General features: G+C 40.3%; 1 protein-coding gene across 2 annotated transcripts in view; it reads left to right on the top strand.

Moving 5' to 3' along the window:
* The window catches only part of grin3bb (glutamate receptor, ionotropic, N-methyl-D-aspartate 3Bb), a 192,260-nt gene that overhangs the window by 96,648 nt on the left and 71,340 nt on the right, over positions 1–24,272 (top strand). The window contains exon 1 of one of the 2 annotated variants that reach the window (XM_077202925.1): positions 22,527–22,808. The exons of the other annotated variant lie outside the window; for it this stretch is intronic. The gene's annotated coding sequence lies outside the window, so the exon portion shown is untranslated. Of the gene's footprint in view, positions 1–22,526; positions 22,809–24,272 lie in introns of those variants that run through there. 2 annotated transcript variants of the gene reach the window in all.

The raw sequence follows: 24,272 nt of genomic DNA, 5'->3' as shown, positions 1-24,272 counted from the left end.
GCTCCCACCTTATGCCACAACTCGCCCGCCACCTCCTCCTATGGAGTCAGAAGCATCTGAGGTCGCTTCGAGCCATTTATAGTTCGGGAGACCTGTACTGTGCAGCCGACGAGCTCACACGGCTTCAGCCTCTTCCTGGAGAATGGAGACTCCATCCCCAGTCGGTTCAGCTGATTTGGGATCAGTTCGGGGACACGCAGGTAGATCTGTTTGCCTCCCACGACTCGTCCCACGTGCAACCTGTTTTACTCCCTGACCGAGGGCATGCTCGGCACGGACGCACTGGTGCACAGCTGGCCGTATGCGTTTCCCCCAGTGAGCCTTCTTGCATAGAACCAGTGCAAGATCAGGGAGGACGAGGAGCAGGTCATATTGGTTGCGCCTCATTGGTTCACCCGGATCTGGTTCTCCGAACTTGTACTCCTCGCGACAGTACCTCCCTGGCCAATTCCTTTGAGGAAGGACCTTCTTTCTCAGAGACGGGGCACCCCATGGCACCCCGTCCCGATCTTTGGAACCTTCATGTGTGGCTCCTGGACGGGACGAGGCAGGTTTGAGTACCCTACCACCAGCTGTGGTTGCTACCATTACTTCCGCTAGAGCATCGTCCACTAGATATGCCTACGCGTTGAAGTGGAACTTCTTCGTCAACTGGTGCTCTTCTCACCGAGAAGACCCCAGGAAATACCTGATCATTGTCGTGCTTTCCTTCCTGCAAGATGGGTTGGAGCGAAGGCGAAGTGCTCCCTTTGAGCCTCTACAATCAGTGGAGCTTACGTTTCTGTCAGTTAAGACAGCGCTCCTGGTTGCATTGGCCTCCATTAAGAGGGTAGGGGACCTGCAGGCATTTTCCGTTAATGAAGCGTGCCTGGAATTCGGGCCGGCCTATTCTCACCAGATCCTGAGACCCCGGCCTGGATATGTGCCCAAGGTTCCCACCACTCCCTTTCAAGATCAGGTGGTGAACCTGCAAGCGCTGCCCTTGGAGAAGGCAGACCCAGCCTTGGCACAGCTCTGTCCAGTACGCGCCCTCCGTGCCTACGTAGACAGAACACAGTGTTTCAGGACCTCAGACCAGCTATTTGTCTGTTATGGTGGGAAGCTGAAGGGAATGGCTCTCTCCAAGCAAAGGTTGTCTCACTGGATAGTGAACGCCATTGCTTTGGCATACCAGCAGCAAGGTCGACCATGCCCCCTTGGTGAAAGCCAACTCCACCCGGAGTGCGGCTTCCCCTCTGGCTCTAGTGCATGGCGCCTCGCTAACAGATATCAAGAATAACAGAGCTGCAGGCTGGGCGAGACCCAACACATTCGCCAGATTCTACAATCTCCGAGTGGAGCCAGTGTCCTCTCATGTACTTGCTTCAACCAGCCGGTACTAGGATCTTCTCAGGTGTCTTCACTTGCTCGCCATTCCACTCTATGGACTAGATACGTGCCATATATTTCATCAGGTGAGCTCCCGACAAGCCCTGAATTCCTCCAGCACTGCTGATGTCAACGCCAGAGTCTATGCCTCTGGCAGTTTTCGCGTTGGCTCGGTGCCTCCATGTGCATGGTTCCCGCTCTGGGTGTATTTCCACTGTAAGCCTCTCTGAAAATGTGTCTTTCCCTTGGCAAACCACCTTGCCACCCCTGGAGTTGAAACATTACACCCTATGGGCTGAATACTCCAATGTTTTTCCATATGTTACCCCCCTTCGGGCCATATGTGTATTCCTAAGTGCTTCCTTCGGGCAGGCAATAATTGCATATTTCCACTGAGATATGCTTCCCAGTGTACCTTGGTATCACTGTGTTAAGTAGGACGCCTTCGTCCGTGCTAGTCTCACGACAGAGAGCTCAGACTTATGCAGGGCACTGGAAGACAGCCAAGAAGGTGGCGTGACTAGACTTGGAACCCCATTCGTCATCACGACGGAACTCATAGTGACTACGAAAGGGAATGTTTCGGTTACTTACGCATGTAGACGGTGGGCAGAACGCGTTTTTCGTGTTGTTGATCGATCTCCATCGATAGAGTATACTCTTCTTTTATGTACGATATTAAGTCATTATATGTAGTCAAATAAAATTTGTTGGCAATTCTGGTTTGATCATATATTTTCACAAACGTATGTTTTGATTGTCAATCTTCTTAGGCAAATCGCGGGACAGCTCTAGTATTTGAACCAATCGGATTGTAGTTTTTAACGTCCTTAAAAATACTAACCAATCGCAGTCCCAGACTAGGACCCCGAAATGGGCGGGAGTAATCGAGTAACATAGCGGTAATGTTGTATTGTAGTCTTATATTTACCATAGACAGTAAGATATTTACAAGTGAAACTCGAAAAATTAGAATAATGTGTAAAAGTAAGCAAAATTTCTGTAATTCAAATTAAAAGGTCAAACTAATACATTTAGTAAATATATCAATATACATTTTTGTATAACAAAACACGTTTTATATATATATAACTATATACAGATGCATGATCATACTTTTCAGAGGGCCAACATTTATGTATTTAAAATTCTTTTTTTTATTGACTTCATGTAATATTCTAATTTTCTGAGATTTTGAATTTGCGTTTTTCTTAAGCTGTAAGTCATAATCAACAAAATTATATATTTTGCACGATATTCAAATTTTTCGCGTTTCACCTGTATATATCTAACATAAATAAGACACTTTATCTTGGATATGGATGTGTGCATGTTACTAGTTGTACATCAACAAACATCATATCCTTTTCACTAACAAGTTGGATCAAGTTAGTACAATGTTTTTTAGAGTGGGTGAATTTAAACACAAAAGAAAGCCAAATCGCCCAAAAAGCTGTGGAAAAATATGAAATCACAGACGGCCACATTCCAGATGTGCCCATTGTTGTTGGCTACCATAGAGAATGCTACATGCAGTATGCTAACAAAATAAATATTGAGAGGGCCAGCAAGAAGAAAAGACAGTACAGGAAGTTGAAGGTTTGTAAGGCAGCTTTATAGTGGTTAAGTGTAGTTGTTAGATCTCATGCGTTTGGATAAATCATGGTATATAAATGATTAGAATCCTTTTAAGCCCCAAACATAAATTATTGATATTTACATCTCAGAAATAGTAAAAAAAAACATACAGATATAATTATATAATGTAATAAAATATATTAAGTTAATTATTTTATATTTATTCTTATAAAAGTTGAATATGTATTATCTTAGCATGACTATCTTTATAACTAAATGACACTTCAACTGTTTGGTCAAGCAGGCTTTAGTAGTAATATATGGCAGTAATATATATAATGGTAGAACATTTAACATATCTTATTAACAACAATAAATAGATCCGCCCGAAACTATGCACACAAAAAATAAACCCTGCCAGGCAAGACCATGGATGTATTAAGAGAAAGGCCAGACATATCCCTGTGTCTTAATTGGCATTTTAGTCAAGGTAAACTATTAAAAGGCTTCTACAGACACAGCGATATCTATCACAATTTTCAACATATAGCGACTGAAAATGTGCTCCACCAATCAGAATAGCAAAACATTAAAAGGGTTTTATGATGAACCGTGAAAAAAAAAAAGGAATTTTCATTGTTTCAGCAGAATAGATGTGTCAGGGCTTAGTCAGACCAGGTCAAAAAGATGTCTCACAGCAGGGCTGAGGATCTGGGATTACCTGGGGAAACAGATTAGCAAAGTTGTAAACAGTGTAGTAAAATTATGAGAAGGTTCTGGCTGCTGACCGTGGGCTAGTGGAGTTCACTCTCGAACAGGAAATACGTCACCTCCACTTGAATTAATAAAGGAGGGCCAAGATGGCGTCGCTGTTAGCTCTTCGAATTATAACTCAGGTCATTGACTGACTGATGCTGTTGTAACGTGCAATGCAAGCAAAAGGGATGAATAAACACAATGGATTGATAATTCTAACGAGCATAGATGTTATTGTGACAGATTAAAACATGTATTTTATAAATTCATAAATCTGTGAAAAATTTAAAGCACTATATTCACACTATTTTGAATGAGTGTAAAAAGGGTTATAAAACGTAAATATGTAATTTGAATGTAATTTTGGGTTCATCTGTGATCTATGAGTTTGGCGATGTGCCTTGATGAACACTAGGGGGGATAATCACAGGGTTTTTCCATTCAACATTAAGCTTTAAATGCAAAATTCTGAAATTATGTTTACTATAATATTTTATTAAGAAAGTAATAAAATGTTAAAGCTTAGTATACCGCTTCGATATTTTGCGTGAAGATTAGGTCAGGTAATGTATATGCGCTCCGGCGCAGTGGCAGTGACGTATTTTTGCTTTCGAGTGGAGCTCCACTCGCCCTGTAAGTCTGCAGCCAGGCCCTATTGAAAATGATTGGGTCAATAAGGATTTACATTTATGAGGCAAAGTGTAACTAGATGAGCCCAGATTAAAATGCATACAGTAATCTGACCTTGTGTCAATATGAATAATAAAAGCATACAGGTGAAACTCGAAAAATTAGAATATATCTTGCAAAAGTTATAATTTTGTTGATTATGGCTTACAGCTTATGAAAAATCCAAATTCAAAATCTCAGAAAATTAGAATATTACATGAAATCAATAAAAAAAAAATTAAATACAGAAATGTCGCCCCTCTGAAAAGTATAATCATGCATATGTAGTTATATATTCACTAAATGTTCAGCTCACAGCTCAACACTTAGTTTCACCTTTTAATTTGAATTACTGAAACAAATTAACTTTTGCACAATATTCTATTTTTTCGAGTTTCACCTGTACCATTAGGGCTCAGCAGTAACTTTGCTGAAACTGAAAATAAGGTTGACATTTTGAGAAATTTTGTCATGAGTAATTCACTAAACAAAAGGAAAAAAGCTTTATTACAGTAAACAATTATATGTCATTTGTTTTATTTGACAGTTTAAAGAATTTGAATCTGAAGTGTTGAAGCATTACTACTACAATCCATGCAGTCATCAAATTTTTTCTGTTTTTCCCTTATCTTTTCCAGTACAATATAGACGAAGAAGCCTACACATTAATTTTTTACACTTTTTTTTACCTTTAATTACTTTGTTGTGTGATGATAAAATGTATAATATTAAGGATATTGTAATGTAAACCTATTTAATACATGTTATCTCTTCCATGCCTAGCTCGTAACGTTAGGTTGTGTGTAGTTGATGTAACGTTTGTAGCTAGGTAAATAATAACGTTACATGTTATCTCTTCCATGACTAGCTATTAGGTGATGTAGCTAGTAGATGTAAACTTATATGATAAATGTTATCTTTTCCACTTTAATGTCTGTCTAGTAATCGTCTTTCAAATCCTAATTTACGGGGCTACAGCCTAATAGAATAAGTGTTTAAGTTAATGTTAACATGCACTGCTAAAATTACATTTAACTAACGTTTACATGCTAACACGTTAGCTCTGTATCTCCTCAAAACAAATGTTTTCTTCTCTGTGAGCTGTATGTAATTTATAACAAGTGTAACGTTACCTGTAAATACAAACATAAAACGGAATAACGCTGTATGTTAACGGTTTACAGAGTTCATGCACTAAGCTAACGTTATAAGAAAGGTATAAACAGCCATTAACTTACACCTGGAATCTTGGATGCCGCTGTTAATGTTTCTCGACTTCGGATAGGATTCCTGCTGGAAAATGTTTGATTGTGTAGCTTTCGTTAGAGAAGATTTTATGGTGTGAACTCATGGATGTGGCTGGCTAGCTAGAGAACACATGTGCTAGGCTACAGTCAAGGTAATGGCACTATATTTTGAACGAATATTATTGGCAGACGTTAGTCACGTGATGATAGAATTAGTTTTTTGATTGGTTAGATGTATAGTACTCCCTCACGTTTGCCTAGTCCGTTTATTAAACGTAAATTTAGTTTTCAAAAGAAATATGATCGACTTGACACAACGGATACGTGTTCAGAAAAAAATTATTTAGTTTATGTGAATAAAGCAGCTACTCTATCCTCGAGGATCTATCATTTCAAAAACTAAAGCAGATAGCAGTGTTCGGCCCACCGTCTAATGTAACCCTCGTCCCTGAGTAGGGAACGGAGACATTACATCTCCCTGCCACTTCCGCTGTACTGCTGGAAACGCCTGAGTTCAGTCTCGGCTCCTCAGCGAAGAAACATATCTGCATGTTGCCAGCGTCCTTCCTTTTATACCCACGAGGCGGGGCGGAGTTACGTTATGCAAAATCCGCAGACCCATGGTATTTCTTTGCCATTGGCTCATTTTGTAATACTCGAAGTTAATAGGCTTTCTAAGCGAAGCCCCATTATTCGTCACGACGTAACGTCTCTCTACCCTACTCAGGGAACGAGGGTTACATACGTTACCAAGACGTTTCATTTACCATGTTGTAAAAAGTAATTTATGTCACAGGTGTTATCAGTGTAACGGTCTCATTCTGTTTTGGTTTTGTTTACATTTGTTTCTCTTTGCCTATTTCGCTGGCATTAATTCCTATGTTTCTAAATTATAGTTCCCTTTCGAGGGAACTCAACACTGCGTCGTTGAAAACGACTATTTGGGGACGCTCCCTTAGCGTGCGCCTCTGAAGTATGAATGAAACTAATCCAATCCTGATTGTTGTTGCGTCATGACGTAATGTGACGGCATAACCGAATGTATAAAAGGAGACGCTGGAAACACACACATTAGCTTTCGCTCTTCAGCAAGCGCTCTGTGTTGAAACTCTGTCTATTTGGTGTTGTTTGTCTGATTTAAAGCAAGAAAAATATTATGGCGAGTGAACAGTTTGTCAGATGTGTGCACCCCTGCCCAAGATTTATCACGGGTGGTGACCAATGTTCCCTCTTATTTTTTTTCTTGCTGAGCAAAACTTTTTTCTATTGGGCGGACATATTTCGCCACCTGAGCAAAAATATTCTTTATACCTGACCTGTACAGCATACGTAGAAACACAAAGGTTTCAACATTCAGTTGTAACTTTTAACTTGAATGTGGCGTTTCTATTTTATTTGACCCTTGATGTAACGTATTGGTATTTAATCATATTTTTGAAAAACAAGCAGTTAATTAAGAAGTCACTAAATTAAGCACATTTTAGGTTACCTGATATTTTTTTCACAGTGCTGTTAACTGTACAGTCTTTACCAAGAAATCCTATGAAAAATAATTTACAAAATCTTCTGTAGGACAGTTCAATTCTTTACAATAATAGAATATAGTATGAAAGAAAAGTAAGCTGTTACACTGAGATGGTTTGGGAAAAACATAAAGTGTTTTTGTATACAGTCAATTAATTGTGTACAGGAAGCATTAAAACATCAAAGTTAAATGATTGTTTATTTCTTATGAATTTCCAAAATTTTCTTTAGCAGGGGGTTTCAAAGTTTTTGATGGCAATGAGCCCGTGAGATTCTTTATTTAGGCTTATAATATAATAAAATATAGGTCTAATATAATATAATAAGTGATATAAAGTGATAAGAAGTGATATAATATATCAGTTTAAATGCTTCAATTTGTTTACATTTTATATTATTATAATATATAACAAACTGAAGCTTTTAAATAGATAGAATAGCTAAATATTTCCAAGAAAAGTGAATATGTGAACTCTTTTATAGTAATCTAACCGTGCCTGAACCCCTACACACACAAAAACATAGATTTAAACTAATGATAGCCTATTTTGAATTTGCACGCGGGTGGGTGTGTAATTGTTACCGTTCTGTGTCCATCAACAGTTATTTCTACCACTTTAATCAAACCACTCTTCTTTAAAACATTATGATGTGATTTTATTTCACATGTCTGCGTTTCTCGTTGCCTCTCGTATTGAGCTGTTTGGTCCGCATGCAAGACTCACTGCCAATCACACGTGCTCACATCATTCTCTTTCTATAAACCTGTAAACTGCATTCACCAGTTTTCACTCTATAGCAGTTGACCAGAGCACTGAAATTATTTCTCACTTAAACTACAATCAAATGGATTTCTCCACACATTTCGCGTCAGTCCTCTGCGTGGCATTTTAATCTTTTCTGCGCGGCCGCGGCTTCAGAAGTGCGCGGCCTCAGCATCAGAAGTGCGCGGCCGCGCACGCGCGCAGCTTAGAGGGAAAATTGGTGGGGACACACAGCAACTTTGTGTAAACTGTTTGGGAGTGCAGCACGCACAGGCAGCTCTTGAGGGATCTGCCTGTGAACACTGTGAAGCACTATCTATGAGAGTGCTGCGCTCCCGCTTGGCTATTTTTAATAAGGATGGCCAAGCTCGCAATCCCTGCGGTTCAGGTCCCTCGTCTGTTGAGGCGGCGCGGAGGCTTAGATTGTGGGGATCGCAAAAGGATCTCGCAGATGAGAACGAGACTGCTGAGGCACTTTCTCGTTCATCATCTGGGGATTCAATAACACTAGCTCATGGCGCAGAAGCCCGCACTGCGGCTTCTTCTGCCCGTGATGAGTGCCCGATGCTGGAACTATCCGCTTCTGAGGAGGTGGATGTTCTCAGCATCGGGAGCGAGGAACATGAGTATTATCCGCCAGCTCATGTTCCCCCATATGAGGAGTTGGTAGAGGTTGTGACACGTGCTGTGGCCAGACTCAACATCATCTGGCCACAAGATAAGCAGGAAGATTCTCGTCACAGTAAATTAGACGAGAGATTCCTGCAGCACAGGTCACAGCCTCAGCGCCGGGGTTTGCCATTTTTCCCAGATCTTCACAAAGAGATCGCTAGATCCTGGGAAAAAAACCCACTCCTCTCGCATCTCATCTAACACATCGTGTGATTATAGCAATGTGGTGGGTGCGAGGGAGGCGGGGTATGGCAAGATGCTGCAGATGGAGGAAGCCTTGGCGAGTTATCTTTCTCCTGAAGCGGCATCTTCGCTTAAAACCCTGGCGCTGCCAAGCAAACCATGTAGGGAAACATCAGCTTTGGTTTGTAGGGCATATATGGCGGCTTGTCGGGCTGGTGCGTCTGTGCATTCGATGGCTTACCAGGCCGACCTCCTTAAGGATTCAGATGAAGGCGAGGGACCCACTCCATCAGATATTGCGGAGTTAGGAAGGCCACAGATTTGTCTCTCCGGGCCACTAGAGAAACGGCACACGCTATCGGCCGTTCTATGGCAGCTATGGTGGCTACGGAGAGGTATCTGTGGCTCAATTTATCTGGGATTAAGGACAAAGATAGATCCTTCCTGATGGATGTGCCGCTTTCGCCTTCTGGCTTGTTCAGCGACGCAGTTTCTACTCTCGTCGACAGGTTTCAGGAGGCGAAGAAACAATCTGCGGCGTTCCATCAGTTTCTCCCTCGCCACTTTAAGTCTTTAAGGAGGACTGGTCCAAGTGGCCAGCCACAGCCGTCAACCAGCTCCTCATATCGGCAGGAACAAAAGGAGAGCGTTGCCTCTAGAGCCCCTCCCTCGGGAGCTTGGCAACAGAGGAAACGCTCTCAGCCGAAACCCGCCGGTCAGAAAGGCAACCTGAGGGCCGTCATTCAGGCCAAGAGAGCGGGGAAGAGGTCCTAACCGAGGTGGTAGGACCTCAGAGGGCTGCCTCCTGGCAGCGGCATCAAACATAATACCTTTGGGCCTTCTCCACATGAGGCCCCTTCAGTGGTGGCTGAAAGCCAAGGGGTTTTCCCCCTTCCGTTCCTTATAATAAAGGTTAGTGCAGATGCCTTCGTTCCCTATTAATATGGAAGAAACCTTGGTTCCTGTCCCGAGGGCCAGTGTTAGGGGCGTCATGTCGCCGGAAAACCGTTTCGACAGACGCCTCCCTTACTGACTGGGGCAAGGTCATGGACGGCCGCTTTGCCAGGGGTCTGTGGCAGGATCATCATCATTCTTGGCATATAAATTGCCTAGAGATGTTGGCTGTTTTCAGGGCTCTGAGGAGGTTCCTTCCAGACATCAAGGGTTACCATGTCCTGATACGTTCGGATAATATATCAGTGGTAGCTTATCTGAACCGATAGGGGGGACTCAGATCGCGCCCTCTATCCAGATTGGCGCATCAGATAATTTTATGGTCCCAAGGGAAAATTTTATCCAACAAAGCAATATTTATCCCGGGGGTTCAGAATCAGGGAGCAGACATCCTGTCGAGGCAGTGGCTGAGGCCCGGGGAATGGAGACTTCATCCAGAAGTGGTGAAGTTAATATGGCAAAAATTCGGGCGAATGGAAGTGGATCTATTTGCGTCTCGAGAGACGTCCCATTGTCCACTTTGGTTTTCCCTCACTCATCCAACCCCACCATATTCCACCCTCGCCCGGAGATGTGGAAACTGTGTGTCTGGGCCCTGAGGGGGCTCAGTACTTAGATGCTGGTCTATCAGCTGGAGTAGTTGAAACCATACTTAGCTCTAGGGACTATCCACCAGGAGATTGTATGGCCTCAAGTGGAATGTGTTCTCTAATTGGTGTAGAGAACATAATGTAGATCCAGTCAACTGCCAGGTAGCTTCAGTTCTGGAATTTCTTCAAGACCGCTTCTCTGCAGTTCTCTCCCAATCCACTTTAAACGATGGGTCTTTGGGGAGGCACCAGCTGGTCATACGGTTTCTCAGTGGTACTTGGAGGATAAGACCGACAACCAGGTCCAGGGTTCCTTCCTGGGACTTGGCAGTGGTTCTCGAAGGGTTATCCCTGGCCCCCTTCGAACCACTTCAGTCGGCTTCACCGAAGGACTTGACTTTTAAAATGGCTTTTCTGTTAGCTATTACCTCTATAAATAGAGTAGGAGATCTCCAAGGTATAGCATCCTCTAGGGCCCTTCATGTAGGAGTCCACATTCATGAAATCTGTGAGGCGGCCGGTTGGGCCTCTCCTCACACTTTCATTAGATTCTATAGTCTGCACCTCCCTAGTACGCCCGGCGCACAAGTGTTCTCGTCCTAGCTAGTGCATGTTTCATTTTCACTCTAGGACAGGTTTCGGTGCGTGGCTTAGTGGGCATTCGTTCCCCAAAGAGTCGTTTTCAAAGACGCAGTGTTGAGTTCCCTCGAAAGGGAACGTCTCGGGTTACGACTGTAACCCCTGTTCCCTGAGAAGAGATCGAGACACTGCGTCGTCTTACAACGCCCCTCTACACCTAGGAGCGGCTTGCTTCGTCGCGAGGCTAATGTGTGTGTGTCCGGCGTTTCCTTTTATAAATCCGGTTATGCCGTCACATGTTAATTCATGACTCAACACCAATCAGGATTGGATTAGTTTCATTTATACTTCAGAGGCGCACGCTAAGGGAGCGTCCCCAAAGAGTCGTTTTCAACAACGCAGTGTCTCGTTCCCTTCTCAGGGAACAGGGGTTACAGTCGTAACCCGAGACGTTATACCTGTTTCTGTTCTTTTTTAACTAGCTCCCCATGTTTTTATATACCCATATAGGCTGAAATCGCATAATAGGTACTTATTTTGAATAAGTGGGTGGGTGGTGATGGCGCAATGGATAAGGCACATCCCTTTGGTGTGAGAGACCTGGGTTCGAATCCACTGTGAGACACCAATGTGTCCCTGAGCAAGACACTTAACCCCTAGTTGCTCCAGAGGCGTGCAACCTCTGACATATATATACAGCAATTGAAAGTCGCTTTGGATAAAAGCGTCAGCTAAATGAATAAATGTAAATGTAAAAATGTAAAAAAAAAATTTATGAATAAGTAAATACTTTGCGCCCGCTAAAAAAGTATGTTCTGTACAGTATGAATGTTTGTAGTACACTATACTGTCAAAGAACTCCGTCCTTCGGATCAGACGTTAAACCGAGGTCCAGACTCTCTGTGGTCATTAAAAAAATCCAAGGATGTCCTTCGAAAAGTAGGGGTGTAACCCCGGCATCCTGGCCAAATTTGCCCCTTGGCCTCTGTCCATCACGGCCTCCTAATCATCCCCATATACTGATTGGCTCCATAACTGTCTCCTCTCCACCAGTAAGCTGGTGTGTTGTCGGCGTTCTGGCGCAATATGGCTGCCGTTGCATCATCCAGGAGGATGCTGCACATTGGTGGTGGTTGAGGAGATTACCCCTTCCATGTAAAGCGCTTTGAGTACCCAGAAAAGCACTATATAAATGTAACAAATTATTATTATTATTATTATTATTATTATTATTATTATTATTATTATTATTATTATTATAGTAGTATGAATATAATATACCACATCCACCATATTGTCATTGTCATATGCATCAGTTATATGCATATCCTACCAGCATCAGTTACGTCGCTTCTCTGCCATTCATAAATCCTTTCCCATGGCTATCTTAATGGATAGTAAAGTGTCCATTGTATGCACACTTCAGAATCTCGCTGGTAGTAGTAGATCATCCGGGTGCCTTTTGACTACACTTTTATGAGTGCTGTGAAACTTTTTTCGTCATATACTGTTTTTCGCCTACTATATAGTAGGGAAGTATGCGATTTCGGATGCAGCCTTAGTTTATTCACTTCACTGTTCCATGGTTGTCTTTCGAAAAGTGGTTATGTTACTTGCACATTCTCTTTTATCAGATTATTATTAAAAGTCTGTTGATTTAGTATTTCTCGTCCTTGTCTGTTCATTATAGCCAACAAACATGACAATCTGTGTGTAATCTGATGCCATTTTGTTCTTCTGTCTGTGTTTCCATTTTTATATACTTCAATTCTTCCATATTATTCCATGTTTATACAACAGATGTCTCTTTAACATTACTTGTATTCTACCTCAAGATGGACATCAATGACTGAGTCTCATGTTCTCAAGTTTCTAAAAACAAGTAAATAAGAAAATGAATGTGGGCACAACAGAGGAGTTACTCCAATACTGCAGAGCTTCACCGGAGTAAAACTGATACTTCGGAAATTCATCTCGTATTTAGTCAGGATGGAGAGGTGTTCTTTTTTTATACTCTTTGTATTTTTAACATTTTCAGTAGGACATATGCGCCAGTGGTTGGTCACAAACAATCTGTCAGGGACCAAATAACACTGTGATGCTGGATATACCTAGGGAGTTATGGGGGGACAGATCCACCGTCTCTGCGGCAGGCTGTCTCATTCTTTTCTGTGACTTTAGATGAGCTCTGGTGGTGTATTAACTTTTTTATTTTGTTTTTTACTTAACATAGAGTGGAGAATGGCAGGTAATTATTAAGGAGAAACAGGGTGAATAAGGAAATGTTGTAGGCCTCTCAAACCAGCTTAGTGTTGCAGAATCATATGCGACAGGGACATAAGAATGATCTGAAAATGTGAGTGGGCAGTTGTGCTGGAGGAAGTTTCAAAGTGGACAGGGGTCAAAAATTGGTGGGATATGATGTCACTGCATGGAGAAGCCTGTGGACACGAGTATTAATTAGCTAATGTTGCTAATGTTGAACAACGACTGAGATGACATTGATTAGGAATTTAGTAGGTTTAGTAGGCTTGGATCTTCAAAGCAAAAAGGTACAAATACCGGTTAGGGTAACCTGTTTTGAATAATATCAGGTGCTAAAATCATTGCATTATTTAGCCTGTATAAGAAGTGTTTTTAATGTGAGAAAGAAGAGCTGGTTATTTTAATATCAGGCGACTAACGTTGGCCGAGTGAGCTAAAAGTGCTGGCACCCTTGGGCGGTGGCGGGGAGTCAGCGCTAGGCACATTATAAATCTTATCAATTTTGCTCATGAATATTAATTAGGTGATGTAACACTGAGCTAATCCTGATTTGCTGAAAGGTAAAACTGGGCTCTAACCCAATACAATTACTGTTTTAACATTAATAGTCCTCTGTTGATGGAAACATTTTATTTATTTATTTTTAAAATGTGTTATGTAATATTTTTAATTGTTTGTTTATATAATAAATGTATTTATACAAATATAAAATAATTTATTTAATCTCCCAAAAATAATTTATTTTTAATTGTATTATATATTTATAAAGATTATAATAGAGATTAAGATTATAAAGAATATAGAACTAGGACATATTATATATTTTGTTGGGAGGAGGGTTATAGGTTGTAGGTTTTTTTAGCTGCTAAGGTTCACTAAAATCTGTGGAGTTTCAGCCTTCATAGAAGATTGACAAGATTGTGTATGCAGTCTGGGTAAGCTTACCTATTGTAGAAAATTTACAAAGACAGATTTCAGACACAGAAGACAGGAGGTGATATTTTTCCTTTCTGAAACATCAGAAAACTCTAGGTCCATCTTTCTTGCACTTTGATGTAGAAGCTTGCCACATAAGATAAAAGTGTGATCGTTTCTCATTTTTTTTCACTCTTTCTGTGTGTTTTTACAGCATTGCACCGCACAAAGTCAAGTTGTCAGTCATGGCCATTTAGTAATTATTTTCTCAAAATGAAATGAATGACTTGCACAAACAGGAACATGAGCGTCTCAGTCAGTAGAGAACAGAAAGAGAGGTACATGCCTTGATCAATACTTCATTCCTGACTCCAGCAACACTGTCTCACGGATGCACTCAGCTGAGCCTGAACTGAGTAGAGATCAAAGGAATTCAATCAGTGCCGGTCAGGCCCGTGGGACGCGACAGCTCCAGAGTCATCGTAGCAATCATTAGAAGTCTCTGGAGATCAGGTGCCCTCTGCCTCCTGTCACCCTGAATCCTCACTGCACACTTTAAGTATCATGAACTAAGAATGAAATCCACAGGACGGAACGTCTCCACTGTCTGTTAAGCATGGGAGGGCTTTCACTTGTGAACATTTGGGCTGTAGGGAGGAAGGTATACAGACTATCTTCCAAAAACTTTCTGGTTATATTAATTTATGAATTATTATTTAGCATAGATTTTATTTTAAAACATATTTTTTTGTCTCTATTTGAGAGTGCAACATTTGAATTTGATGCTTGGCGACTCCTACATGTACAATACATATAAGAGTATAAGCTCTTTAAGGTTCCAAAAGGGGGCTTTTACAGTGATGAGTTCCTAAAAGAACCACTTCTTCTTGGTGTGAATCTAAATAAACTTTTCCACTAAAAAAGTACCTTTTTACAGTAGGTATCTAAATGTAAAAATAATAATAGCCTGATAGAACATCTAATCTTTACCATTTAATTTTCATATCCAATCGTGCATGAAACATTGCTTTTTTTTTTAATTCTCAGATGCCACTGCTTTGGTTCTCGGGACCCATTATCCTCTTTGATGGCTATTTTGACTTTTTAGAAATACAAACTACTACTGCTGCCCAGATAGAAATATATATAACTCTTTTGCAGCCTGTCTTTTGATTTTCCTGATTTTGCATTCATCTGAATGACAAGGTACAGTAGTCTTCATAAAGCAGTCTTTATAAATAAATTGGTTGTCAAAGATAACTCCTACTTCCTGGCTGTCCCGGAAAGTATTATGTGTTTGTGAGGCTAACTCAATGGTGATGTTGAGCTGAGTTGTTGAGTTGGTTGGGAGGATAAGAGGCTTTTGTGTTTTCTGCAGTAATTAAATGTAACATAACAATAGCACGTGCTTACTAAGCAGTTAAGCTTGAGCTTTTCAACTGTTTTGTACTTGTACTTCACTCATGAATCTCGTGTTCCAGATATTGTGTTCCAAATAATGTATTTTCATGACATGCTCATTCAGCTCAAGACCGAAAATATTTGATCCAAGTGTATTTGCTGATTAAACTTTTGTACCTCTTGGGGTTGCATTCTTATAATAATGATGATGCATTGAGAAGTCTGAATTGGCAGAGAGAAACTCGTTTACATTTACATTTAATTTCACATTTATGTTACTGGCAAACACTTACAACCCCCCCTACTTAATCAAAACTACTTAGTCTTGCATAGCTTTGACTGAATGGCAAAAAGTCTGTTTCACCCTGCAGCGTATTCTGGCCAAGAACAGACTTAGACAGGAAGATCAATCTGGCTGATATTTAAAGAGACAAACCACAGTTGATTTTGTATATATGCACATACATATATGCATATATATTGACTCTATATTCTGCTCCGTGAAGGAAAACTTCTACAATATATCATCCTTTTGATAAATCAATATACAAAAAAATCTTGTGGCTGCTTTAAGCATGTTATGAATTTTAAAACAGAGTTTTATGGAAGTTTAGAAACAATTTATGCTTTTACTTCCTAGGGATACGGGACAAGAAGAAATGATCATCTTATACAGAGACAGCATTACCCGTAATGCTTCATAAATGTTGATTAGCTGCCATTATCATGCAAGTACGTTGCATTGTGATGGCAGCCTGCAGTATTAAAATATACTTTGTATTATTAATATCTCTGTCCATTACCATAGTAATCTCACATTATCATGAAGTCTTTTGCTTATGTTCACTGAATTGCAAGCAGGTTCGACTGACGTAGCCACAATCCAGGTATATAAAGGTCCTTTAGTTGTTATTGCTGCCCCTTTTGAGTTGAATTGCATGTAAAATAGTTGCGTAATTTGGCTCTTGAAAGTATCTATGTGGACATTAGTGATTTCAAACATTTATAAAGCAGAACCTCAGGGAACTGCTCCGGCTCTGGCTGAATATATCACTTTTATGTGAGAAAGGGGAGAGAGCAAATGAGCAGAAAGCAGAATGAGTTTTGATAACGTCAGATGTGTTTTTAGTGTATAATATATCAATGATCATTACTGAGACCAGCACCATATTCATCTCAGAAAACAAATGTCTACCCGAGCAGCTATGAATTGAAAGTACACATCATGTCATCTCTTATGTTTATATTTATCCATCAAAACTCTAATGCTCTGAATATCTTCCTGTAGCAGTCTATTGTATTTTTTCTCAATGAGATCACAAACATCATCTTACTATACATTACTGCTGCATTTAGCTAGCCACAACAATGATACAATAGATGTCTTCATAATAATGCAGGTGTCTGACACAGGAGAAAGTTATATCGTTGGATTGTGATATTACATTAGTTTTGGATTCCTGTCTCCTTTAAGACTAATGCATGACTATTGACTCCAATAAACACCTAACTGAAAAGCATCTGCTAAACAGCCATCTCAAAAGTATTCAGTGGTGAATCATTCTTTTAAGACAAATTATTTTTTGCACTTTGCATGAGTTTAAAGAGGATCTTAAATTAGCAGCTTAAATACATTATGGAAATGTTTCAATATTTTTTAATATTTTCCCATGGGGCAGGGCTGTATACTATGAAAGCTTGTTTCTGCCACAGAATAAAAAAATAAAAAAGGTAATTGCGACTTTTTATCTCACAATTCTGACTTTTTCTCTCATTTGCGAGTTTACATCTCGCAATTCTGACTTTTTATCTCACAATTGCGTGTTGCGTGTGAGTTATAAAGTCAGAATTGACCTATGGCTAAGCCACGCCCCCAAACGCGATGAGCCAATCACAGTGCGCATAGCTACCCCAATACACTCGGACATTCTCTGCTTTCTCGTCCATTGAAATGCATTGCAGTTAGTCAGTTTTCATTCGTTTTTATGTTTTTTCTTGACATTTTAAGTTTAAAATGGTCAAACGGTGTGCATGGGGTACACGCAACTCCGACACTAGGTATCCCGAGAGGCTGGGTGACGGTGTGTATTTTTTACCCTTTCCCAAGCCACATCTCAACCGAGATAAGTGTCTGGATTAAGTTATGCGGTAGACCACAACACCAACTAAACGTGGATTAATTAAACAAAGATGTCTACATCTGTTCTAAGATAAGTCAACAACGTATTTGAACGTTATCTTTAACATCTCTAAAGTAACGTTATCCTAACATTAGAAAACGTTAGCTTCTAGCTGCGTTGTACATCATATCACTTAGCTTCATTAACGTATCTGTAAATAACCGAGATAACAAATGTTAGCAATGTTGTGCTGAATGATTCATGTAAATAATGTAGCACCAAACTAAAGGAGAGGTACTCTTGGTAAAGATGGTAAAAAGGCTTGTCCTGGAAACGTATGCAACTTAGACCTGTACATATTTATGTTTGATCATGAACCATTAATTACATATTGAAGCACAACATTTTAGACAACTTTCTACCAAAATATAATCTATGTAATCTTTCGGTCTACAAAAATCATCAATTGCCTCCTGTGTAATGTCTCCTACTGTGACAGCTGCCATAGCGCCTGTCACTGAATGTTGACTGTTTGTCCGAGTGAGTGGAGGGGGCGTGGCTTAGCCATTGGTCAATTGTGTGATATAAAGTCAGAATTGTGAGATATAAACCATAGACTGTAAAAAAATATGGACGTAGTGTCCATGACGTCACCCGTAGGTTTCTGAAGAGCGTTTTTGAAGCCTAAAGTGGGCGGAGTCGCTCGTCGCCATCTTGGAAGCGCGTCACAGTGCGTCACTCACGGATAAACGAAAATGGGCAAAAAGGCGGGACGTGGGTGGAGTTGAGGTGCCTGGATGCTGAAACTACGCCCGCCTTGCTCGAGTCTGCTCAGTCTAAGAGCTAATGTGCTACTGGCCTCGCGCTAAAGTGACAGCTGACTTGAAGAAGTAGACCTAAAGCCAATAGTTAAAGTTCATGTTTTTGCCCTTTGAAATACTGTAATAATTAAAAGACATAACTAACCGTGAGACTATGTGTATTGTGATGCATTATTATTCTCATGCAGTAACTTACAATATTTGCTCTGAGCGTGTGTGTGACAGTGATGCGCATACATGTCAGTTAGCGCGGCATCGCACGTCAAGTTCGTAGAGAGCTTTATTCAGTCCATTTTAAATTATGATAGATTTTACCAAAGAAGTTCAAGTAAATGCACTAGAAATACGCGCTCATTTAAGGGACGAATAGAAAGCACTGACACCTGCAGGATTTAATCTGACGGTAGCCAACTTTTTATTGAACACTAAACAGTGAAATAAGCATATTATGGTCTATCTGCTCCGTAAGATCAACGGTACAGCAGAACGAATGTGGCCTCTATATCTTAGACGTTTTTAAATCTGAACTCGAAAAAGCAACGATATTGTCAGACATTCATGAGTGCATGTTCACAGAGGAAAACAACTGAAGAACAGCTCTGGTTGTTCACTCGACAACGACGGAATCCAACTGTGTGGGCGAAGGTAAGGGCGGCGTGTAATAAACTGTATGAAATAATCCCGAAAAAAGTACAAACACGGCAGAGATGACAAGTTCAGCAGCTGGAAGCAGCTGAGGTGACATGATGGCTAACAGAGAGCAGACAAACGGCTAGTAACAGCAGCGGTAATCCACCTGTCACTCAAGTGGCCACGCCCTTGATTATGCAGCATTTTAAGGCTTAATATAATTTAAACGGATGAGTTCTAAAAAAAATTCACCCCCCTCACAGTTGTCATGAAGGGTAAAATTTGCTGTATAGACCAAAACAACTTAAGACACCAGGCTGTAAACATTTTTTTTTCTGCAGTAAAGTTTAAAGGCAAAGGCATTTTAACATGGGGGAGATACAGATTTGGCTCACTTTTGCAGTCAGCCTCAAGCGGCCAGGCGATGAATTGCAGTTTAATTCACTTCCGTGTTGGTTTCAAGAGGGAGACAGGGAGGTTGCCGCTTGATATAAACTCAGTTCTGAGGGAAAAGTCGTAATTATTTTTAAAATGTATTATTCTGTGGCGGAAACAAGCTTCCATAGTATACCTATGGGGTTAGAATTGTTGCTTTATTCCAAATAAATAGATTAAGATTCACAAATAAATGTAAAGAGTTTCACAAAAATGTATACAATTCTCAAATGAAAAGATTAAGATCCACAAATAATGTAAAGAGTTTCACAAAATTTATAAAATTCACAAATAAATAAAATGAGATTTGCAAATAAAAAAATATTTACAAATGTATTATTATTTTATTAACACAACTCTGCCTGGCATTTATTTGTGAACCGCTTTCTGTGCATTTGTAAATCACTGCACACATTTGTGAACAGCTTGTGCATTTGTAAATCCCCTCACGCATCTGTGGATTTTAAAACACTTCTAGCGTCGACGTAGCCTGGCTCCGCCCTCCTACGCCCTTCCGCTCAATTTCATTTTCCTTCAGTACTACGTCTGGGATTGCGCTGTAGACTTTGGGTTTCTCCGATCAATTTTTTACCGGGCCAATCAGCGAACAGAGGGAGTGTCTGAGAACGATGACGTTGATGTCGACTCGTGCGTTATTTTGAGTTGTAGTTCAAAATGATGTTTTATTAACAAGTTTCGGGAGGAGCAGGTGCAGATAATTAACCCAATCAGCACAAGTGGAGATCAATCAGTAATCGACTCAGGACAAGATAAATAACAGCAGAACCCACTTGTGTTTCTTGACGGTTTATCAGCATCCCACCTCCACCCCATCTCCTCACTTTTAGTTCCATCTCTAGTTCCATCTACTCTTACCAACGGGGGGAGTCCTCTGGGTTCGGGCAGAAATTCCGAGCTCGGAGCCCTCCACCCGGACAGCACGCCAAGTACGCATAACCTTTACCATAATAATTATATGTAGATGTGAACTCGTGAAATAAGAAAGATGCGAGCATCTTTTGTGGCAACGCTGCCGAATATCAAGAAGTTAAAGCCGGAGCAAGAACAATCTTTGCTTAGTTTTGTGTTTATGGCCATCCTCCCACGGGGTTCGGGAAAAGACATATGTCACGACCAAACGTTAGCGATTGGTTATGGCAGATAGAGTGACTCTGGGCAGATCCAATAGTTTTAGACTTCAATAGAATACCCGCCTACAAGGAAGTTAACGGTTGTCAATGGAGCGATGCCAGACTCTCTGTACAAATGAAATGTACGAGAGTCTGGTAGAACCAGGCTAGCGTCGACGTGCAGACAAATCCACAAATAAGTGGACTCCACCCACCGTTTACTCAAGCCAATCAGATACTTTTTTTTTTTGCAAATCTCATTTTATACATTTTTGTGAAACTTTACATTTATTTGTGGATCTTAAAGGTGCTCTAAGCGATGTCATGCATTTTTTAGGCTGAAACATATTTTGTCACATACAGCAAACATCTCCTCACTATCCGCTAGCTGCCTGTCCCCTGAACACACTGTAAAAAAAAAACACAATCTCTGTAGACAGCCCAGGCTCCACAAATGGCAGCAAAAACAAACTGGTCCAACCTGGACCACGAAACATAACAAAACAGTGTTCCAGCCAATAACCGACAAGAATGATTTTTGGGATGGGGGTTGGGGGGTTAGTGCACGTGCAACGGAAGGGAGGGGGAGGGGACGGGATGAGGAGGAGGGAGGGTCGAGCTAGCCTTCCTTGTGTTTGACAATACTTCGAACGTCAACAAGAAATAATGTCACCCAACATCGCTTAGAGCACCTTTAATCTATTTATTTGGAATAATGCAACAATTCCAACCCCATATAGACCTAGCACTCGCTCTGATGTTTTTAACAAACTCAAACTCTACATGATTTATAATGGAAGTCACGTGACATGTTAGCATGTCCCTCCTTACATGGGTCTGAAAAGCTTCTGATGAGAGTCAGGTGAATGGTTAAAATGATGTTGTCATGAAAGAAATTAATAAAGTTAGAGAGAGGCTAACAACCACGAGACGAGCCATAAGAAAAGCGAGAAAAAAACATTCCTTCTTTCTTCACGTCACTTCCAGATTTTTAAACGGAGATTGTGAGTCAGGATTGGTTCGCCGAGGAGTGCTGAATGATTGACATGACAAATGACCAATGAAAAAACCTGAGAGTTGTGATAGTGGAGAGGGAAAATACAACACTCAGATCAAAACATGCACCTATAGTCTTTTTGCCAATTCAATTTTGTTAGTTATGCTAGTTAAGATTCATATGGACACCAGCACATTAGCATTAAAAACACAACAAATAAGGGTGAAGATCAATGCTTGTATTTTCAGAAGAGATCAGTCAGTTCCAACAGTAGTGAATATTTTATTGAAAAAAGCTGGCTCCTGTTCCATACATGCTGTGAGGCCAGTGCTACATGCTTTATTCATGCAGTACATGGGAGAATGTTCTTGAAACATGCTTTTCAGATGTACATGACATGGCAGCAGTGAAATGTATTCTGACAAAATAAGACAGCTAGCAGTGAAGTTCCTCCCAATAGAGTATCCTGAAACCTACGCTCATTGAAACAATAATATGCTATAATATTTATAATATAAAGTGGTCTCCAAAAGTTAAGAAACGCCCTAGGCAAACTGAGGGTTTGGACAATACCTGCATAAATCTTAGGTATATTTTGTAAACTTACAATACAGGAAACTTTAAGCCTAACCTGGTTCGCTGGTCTTGCTGGGAGACCATCTTCAACCAGTTAAAACCAGCAAACCATTTTAGGCTGGTTTAAACAGTTTTCTTTTTATCAAGGAATTACCAGAGATATTTTTTAAATATCTTTCCACTGTTCTAATTTGTCTGTTGTGTAATAACAGTAATTGGCAATCAATCAATGAAGCTGTAAAGTTATATACAGAGGAAAACAAAAAAAGATATTTTGAAGAATGTTTTAATTTATAAAATGAAAATCAATGGAGCCCAAAACAACACTGAACCCAATTGACTTTATTGTGTGGTCAAAAAAATGTACTTATCATGACCAGAAAGACATTAAACAACTGTATGGGGTTTCTTCTGCATGCATATTTGCACACACTGCACCGTATGTCATAAGATGTGTGTGTTTGTGTGTGTGTGTTTCTGAGGATGATAATGCTGATGAGTCTCAAGCCCCTGGTGACTAAACGCAACAGCTGCAGGGACTTGGAGTGAGTTGATTTGAGTCACATCAATTCCGCTGCATGTGCAGAGACTGCATTAGACACTACAGTGATTTCTCCTCATCATCCAGAGACAGGTGCTTTGGTTTCTGTGCTTCAATCATAAAGCAATTGTATATGTACGTTATGTGCATTAAATTAGTAAATGTGAGAGTTGTGGGTAATTTCATTGAATCAGTGTACTATGATTATACGATATATAATTAATTTGTGTAATTGGCATAATAAAGCAGAAGCTTTGATCAGGGTGAAATAATTTGAAAGGCTATTTTTTAACACCAGTTTTATTTTATGATGACTCCATGTACACTTACTGTAATACTATTTGTTATAGTATTTCTTGCGTTATGAGACAAAGTTTACTATTATTATTCGTTTAGTCACTGACACAACTTACCCTGTCAAATCACGTTTTAGCCAAATAATTTTCATGATTTTATATTGACAAATAGCAGATTAAATAATTTAACTTATTTACCCTGCACTGCTCTATACAGTATGTCTTCATTCTCTATGTATGTTTTACATTTTACAGTATTCCCAGTATACCCTCTAAACTCTTCATGAAGGTCCTCCTGGCCTTGGATCCTATCTTTGGTTCAATTAACCTGGTTGAAATGCGTTGCATCATCTATTGAACTCATTTCACAACCTTGATTTTCTTGTATTGAAAAACTTGGAAAGTGGTTCTTCATGACTCAGAAACTTCATGGATAGCAGTCTCTCTCTGATGTCTGGACTATGGAGAGCCGCCACATTAAATCGTCAGACAGGTCAAGGAATAAATGTTGGCCTTTAGAACCAGATTGTCAATCAAGATGAGTCAACCCTGAGATGCACATCCCGAGAGTGAGCAATGATCTGTGTTTAACTGTATATAAGTTGGTGAAGAACTGTGAGCAGTTTTTTTCTGTATGGGATTTTATGTTGCTCTGACTGTCAAGAGCATGACAGAGAGAAAAAATGTATTGTGGCCTTTGGTTTTACAGTACAAAATCAATAGAGCAACTACCAATATTGTGGAAGGACATACAGATACTGCGGCCAAGAATACAAGATGGCAGGAAATGTTGGGCTATTTCATGTGAGTGGCATACTGGGGAGGAAGGAGCCAAGAGGAAATAAAATAAAAAAGAGATCTCTTTAACATCTGAAATGTTTCTTTTAGACAAAAATGAGGTTACTTCAACATCAAATGGAGACTTTTGCTTGAGTCTCCTGCTTCTCACACTTGTCTCCTGAGACAAAAACTCTGACACTCTTACAACGGTCTCCTTTAAATTTTTAGAAGAGATCTCATCATCATCACACACCGTGCTCAGATTTTTCTCCTTCCTCTGCTGGACTCACATTTTTCTCCTCTAAAGATTCAGAAGAGATCTCAACAAAATCACAGACTGTGCTCAGATTTTTCTACTTAGCTAGAGACTCTGCTGGACTCACATTTGTCTCCTCTAAAGATTTAGAAGAGATCTCATCAACATCACACTCTGTGCTCTGTGTGCACTGTGCATCAACCATCGGGGTGGTCTGCGCTCCCG

This window comes from Siphateles boraxobius, unplaced genomic scaffold, assembly GCF_051911475.1.
Source record: "Siphateles boraxobius isolate OS27281-9 unplaced genomic scaffold, OSU_SipBor_1 5, whole genome shotgun sequence".
NCBI lineage: Eukaryota > Metazoa > Chordata > Actinopteri > Cypriniformes > Leuciscidae > Siphateles > Siphateles boraxobius.
The sequence above is the reverse complement of the archived record's forward strand: the minus strand, read 5'-3'. Positions and strand labels throughout refer to the sequence as shown.